The following is a 5,767-nucleotide window of genomic DNA, read 5'->3' on the forward strand; positions in this document are numbered from 1 at the left end:
TCCCTCAACTAATCGAATTATAGTGGTCAAGATTTTTAGTGTTGTAATTTTTGTTTATCCTTTTTTTCAATATTTTTGTCTCGGATAATGTTACCTCTGATTCATATTTTTGGTTCTCGAACAGGTAAACAAGGCTTCGCATGCTCAGAAGTTTCTGAATGCTTCAAGGTTAAACGAAGCTTAATGGAGCTAGAATCTTCTTACATTGTTCGCATGTATATTCATGAGTCGCCTGTCTTATTTTGCCATCTAAATCTGTTTTTTTTTGTATGTTGGAACATCCATCAGTGTAAAAAAAGAGAAGAAAAGAAGTATTCTTCTCAGAGTTCGGGGAAACAATGAAAACAGACTTTTAAGTCTGTAACGTATATAAATGATCAATATATAATTTGATTCCATCATGAAGAGAAATTAAAGGTCTTAACAGTTTGGGTATGACTCCTACTTCCACATGTTCGAAATAAACAAAAAACAAACGAAACAAGAGTTATAACTCATAAGATTTCAAAGACATTATACTGTTAACACAGAATGCATTATCTTTAAATGTAAAACTAATGTTATGATAAACAACAAGATACGTAAAAGTTCAAAAAAAAAACAAGATACGTTCATTACAATTTATATGTTTTTGAATATAATATTATTAAATTATTATTTAAAGTTGATATTACATATGAGAGTATCATCATTTAGAGGTGTTATTGGTTTATGTATTTAAACTGATTTTAGAAATACAGATAGTATTTACAAATTCAAGTAAACTATACATATTTTCAAATCTAACCTACAAATTTTAATTAGTATTTACAAATCCGGAGGGTTTTTCTTCGGATTTTAGTTTTTATATTTTTACCAAATAAATCTATAAAAATACATTTCAAATATGAAATTGAATCCATTAATAAATCCGTATATGATTAGATAACACCTGATTTAAATTAGAATTTATAAATCATGAAATCAATAAGACATGATTGTGATATGAATCTTAAAATTGTAGAACCAATAATACTAGATTTAATTTAGATTTTCAAATATATTAAAATACATCAACCATAATCCCCTCTGAATTTACGTTTTATTGCCGATCATGTATAAGAAATAAAATACAAAATATGATAATTTATTCCACATAATTACATAAGAAGTAAACTAAGTACTTCAACTCAAAAGAAGACGAATATCAATTGCATTATTATTGTTTTACTAAGTATGTTTATTCTTCCATAGAATATAACTCTTTTTTAAAACAACCAAAGTTCTTTTCTACATTGATCACAAATTTTTAAATTATATTAGCATTTACAAAATAAAGTAATGTAGGAAGATATTGAATTAGAACTACCCAAAATAAAACTAAATAGAAAATAAAACCATTCATAATACATAATGAAAATCAACAAATTTAGGATATGTAATCCGCGCGTAACGCGGAAAAAGAATCTAGTCATTTCTAACAACGTAAAAATTGATGAGTTCTGGAATGAATAAAATAATAATGGGCTACCGTTTCAACACGCGAAAAATGATATACCGTTAATCATGTTTATATTTTGTACTAATAAATAATCATGTTAACTTTTTTAATGAAACTTTTTTCCCTCTAAAACTGTAAAATCAAAATTTTTCGCAAAACCGAAAATCAAGTTTTCCGCCAAAAACGCAAAACCGAGTTTTTCCGCCAAAAACGCAAAATAAAATTTTCCCGCCAAAATCGAAAACCGAGTTTTCCCGCCAAAACCGTAAAATCGAGTTTTCTCGCCAAAATCTGAAAATCGAGTTTTCCCGTCAAAACTGAAAATCAAGTTTTTCCGCCAAAACCGTAAAACCGAGTCTTCCCACCAAAATCACAAAATCGAGTTTTTCCTCCAAAATCGAAAATCGAGTTTTTCCGCCAAAACCGTAAAATCGAGTTTTTCCGCCAAAACCGAAAACCGAGTTTTCCCGCCAAAACCGTAAAATCGAGTCTTCCCACCAAAATCACAAAATCGAGTTTTTCCGCCAAAACCGTAAAATCGAGTTTTTCCGCCAAAACCAAAAATCGAGTTTTTCTCACCAAAACCGTAAAACCGAGTTTTTCCGCCAAAATCACAAAATCGAGTTTTCCCGCCAAAACCGTAAAATCAACTTTTCCAGCCAAAACCGTAAAACCAAATTTTCCCGCCAAAAACGTGAAAACGAGTTTTCCCGCCAAAACCATAAAATGAATTTTTCCGCCAAAACCGAAAATCGAGTTTTCCCGCCAAAACCGTAAAATGTGTGTTTCCGTATAAACCGTAAAATCGAGTTTTTCGTCAAAAACACACAATCACATTTTTTCACAAAAAATAATTAATTAATTATATTAAGTTAAAAAGAAATACCATAGGATAGCATTAAAAAAGTTTTGGTCACAAAAATAGATCATAAAGAGGAAAATGACCAAAATGTTTCATTATAGAGGTAAATATACATTTATACCCCTAGGGTTAACTAATCCAAGCTTTAGGGTTTAGAGTTAAGGGGTTGGGATTTGGGATTGAAGTTTAAAATTTCATAAAATAAAAAATAAATATTAAAAATAGTTTCAAAAAGTATTTTCGAATTACAAAAAGAAAATTTGAAAATTAAATAAAAAAAAATTTCAAAAAAAAAAAATTATAATAAAGTTCGAATTTGAAAACATATAAACTAAAACTATAAAAAAAAATTTAATTTTTTAAATTTTTTAAATTTTTTAAATTTTTTTATTTTATTTTTTATTTTATATATGTAGGGTATTAGTGTCCTTTTACCTATTAAATGAAACATTTTTTGTTTTTTTCTTCTTTGTGGTCTATTTTTGTGACCAAAACTTGAAATGAATCTATTTAGGAAAATTGCTCTTAAATTAAATGGGTACATGTAAATTTCGCGGATTCTAAATGGATATCCTTAATAGACCTATTTTTAAATGGGTCTAAATGGATATGAGTTCTAAATTGGATGGGTCATAGATGGGTGGCTTTAAATGGGTTGGGTTTTACCATATTAACGTCTCTAGTTGAGTCCTTCATTTCTCTTTTTAAGTGTGCCATGATGCACTGGCTCACTTTTTCTGAAGAATTATTCGGAATTTAATTTTCGTGGTGATAATCGAAGAATAAAGCAAATCTATCGAATGAAAAGAATAAAGAATACATGTTTGACAAGACATCAAAGAAATGGAATATATACCGGCCAGTTTCTTTTTACCAGCCAGCCAAAATTTGGTTTGCGATGTAAAACGTTGTTTAGTTTATATATACTCAACTTTCGAACAATATTTATTAAATTATATATAACGAACCTTGATCAGGTTTAGTACAAGTGTAACATAAGTCTAGAGAGTTCAACTATTGCTGGGTTTTTGAAATACTAATATACAAACATGGTATCATTGAGGTCAGGTATGAGTCTATAAAGACCTCAGCATAATAGTTATTAAGAACAAAAATGAACTTAAAAACTAGAAGAAAACATATACAACGAGAGAAAATGAAGAACTGGATGAACAAGAAAGAGAGTAATGTTTGAATTTGAGAGAGAGAGAAAGAGAAAGAGAATGAGGAAAATATTTTCCTTGATTTAATTGTAGATTTGAGTACAAGCATTTAAAGGCAAGTTGCCTCATACACAATATAATACAATATTCATTGTTTTAAAATATATCTTCAAGAGACTTTTTTTTCTTTTCTTCTCTTCAATAAGATACCTTATAAAGCCTTATAAAACCTTATAAGTCTCTAACTAACTTCTCAAGTCTTGCAACTTGTTTCTCAAGTCTGGCAGCTTGTTTCTGCTTCATGTCAACACTCCCCCTCAAGCTTGGCCATATGGAACAAGTCAAGCTTGGAAGCCATGAAGTATCCCTCATCAAAACCTCAACTAGGTAAAACCCTTTGGGAGAAAACCCAAGTCAAGGAAAAAGAGTAGAACACTTCATGAAGGAGATATCAGTGGCATGAGAGGTCTATGAGTCCCAATTTTGGATGAATGAACTCACAGACTTTAGTGCTTGCTGCCTTGGTGAAGATATCAGCTAACTGATCTTCACTTCTAGTATAGCAGGGTAAAATGATTTTCTGCTCCACAGCTTGTCTCACCTTATGACAGTCAACTTCAATGTGTTTAGTCCTTTCATGGAATACTGAGTTTGATGTTATGTGGATAGTTGTCTGGTTATCACAATGCATTATCACAATGCATTGTGATTGGTGTTGTTGTTTCTATACCCAAGTCTCTTAGCAGGTTCCTGATCCAAATGAGTTCACTAGTTAGCTTCCTCATTGCCCTATATTCTGCCTCTGCACTTGAACATGATACCACCTTTTGCTTCTTGCTCTTCCATGTGACTAGGTTGCCTCCGATGAAAGTAAAATAGCCTATTGTTGACCTCCTGACTACTCTATCACCAGCCCAATCTGCATCACAATATCCCACTTTCTCTGTACTCTTATTGCAACCCATCCAAACACCTTGACCAGGAGCCTCTCTTAGGTATCTCATGATCCTTTCCACCATATTCCAATGATGAACCTTTGGTGCTTGCATATGTTGACTAGCTTGATTCACAGCAAAACAGATGTCTGGTCTTGTAATGGTGAGATATATTAGCTTCCCAACCATCCTTCTATAGAGCTTGAAATCGCCAAATGGAGGATCCTCAAACTCCCCCTCATGCAAGACTTTGTACCCTTCTTCAAGTGGTGTATTGGCTACTCTTCCTCCAAGCTTTCCTGCCTCATTTAAAAGATCAAGTGTGTACTTTCTTGGAGATAAGAAAAGCCCCTCTTTAGAACGGCATATTTCTATCCCTAGAAAGTACTTTAGCTCACCTAAATCTTTAATATCAAAGCTAGATTTAAGGAAAGCTTTCGTAAAGATGATACTTTCCTTGTTGCTTCCAGTGATGATGATATCATCCACATAGATCAATATCACCACAATTCCTTGCTTGCTTGTGAGAGTGAATAGAGTGTGATCAGCTTCTGACTTTACAAACCCTCTTCTATTTAGAGTTGTACTCAACTTGTGATACCAGGCTCTTGGTGACTGTTTTAATCCATAGATTACCTTCTTCAACCTAAGAACATTTCCTGCCTTGACCATGTCTTCCATACCAGGAGGTGGTTTCATGTACACCTCATCCTCTAGCTCTCCTTGTAGAAAAGCATTCTTGACATCCATGTGAGAACCGAAATTCACACTGTCGATTTCCGTTTAAATAAGGAAAGTTAGGAAACCCTTAATTTCCCAAAGGTCCCGGATATCTGTTAAACCACACGCCAAGCAATCAGAACACGCAATCAAAGACGAAAAGAAATAAGGAATCGTAAAAGAGAGCAAAATGAGTTTTATTCCAAATCCGCGTATGACCGTTACAACAAGGTAGAAGCCTTGGCCACGAGAGCTGTCGGCGAGATTCCTAGTTCTAACAACCTAAGACTGCAAAACCTAGTTGAGTCGCAGCTTGAGATAACAAAAACGGAAAGTTTCCTAATTGCTCTAAGTGCTAAGTTTGCTCTAAAAGTTCTCCCTTCTTATGCCTCTCGCATAGGACCCCTTATATACTGGCTCCAAGGTCGGTTTACGCCTTTTCTCTTCTGCCCTTAAGCCGCCATAGCATAAAAATGGAGATATTCCATTTTTTCCGATCTTCGTAATTATCTTCAAAATTTCGTATTTATCTGCGGAAACTTGACATTTATCTCTCCTTGCGGACCAAGCGTAAACCGTCATGCGGTTTACGGGCTGTTGGTTAAGA

At 33.0% G+C, this 5,767-nt stretch overlaps 1 protein-coding gene across 1 annotated transcript in view; it reads left to right on the forward strand.

Moving 5' to 3' along the window:
- Positions 1-3,357: 3,357 nt before the first annotated feature.
- Positions 3,358-5,767, forward strand: part of LOC106330599 (protein PHLOEM PROTEIN 2-LIKE A2) — a gene marked incomplete in the record, with an annotated part of 12,786 nt that continues 10,376 nt past the window's right edge. The window contains 1 exon segment of the mRNA XM_013769042.1: positions 3,358-3,484.

This window comes from Brassica oleracea, chromosome C1 (genome assembly GCF_000695525.1).
Source record: "Brassica oleracea var. oleracea cultivar TO1000 chromosome C1, BOL, whole genome shotgun sequence".
NCBI classification, from domain to species: domain Eukaryota; kingdom Viridiplantae; phylum Streptophyta; class Magnoliopsida; order Brassicales; family Brassicaceae; genus Brassica; species Brassica oleracea.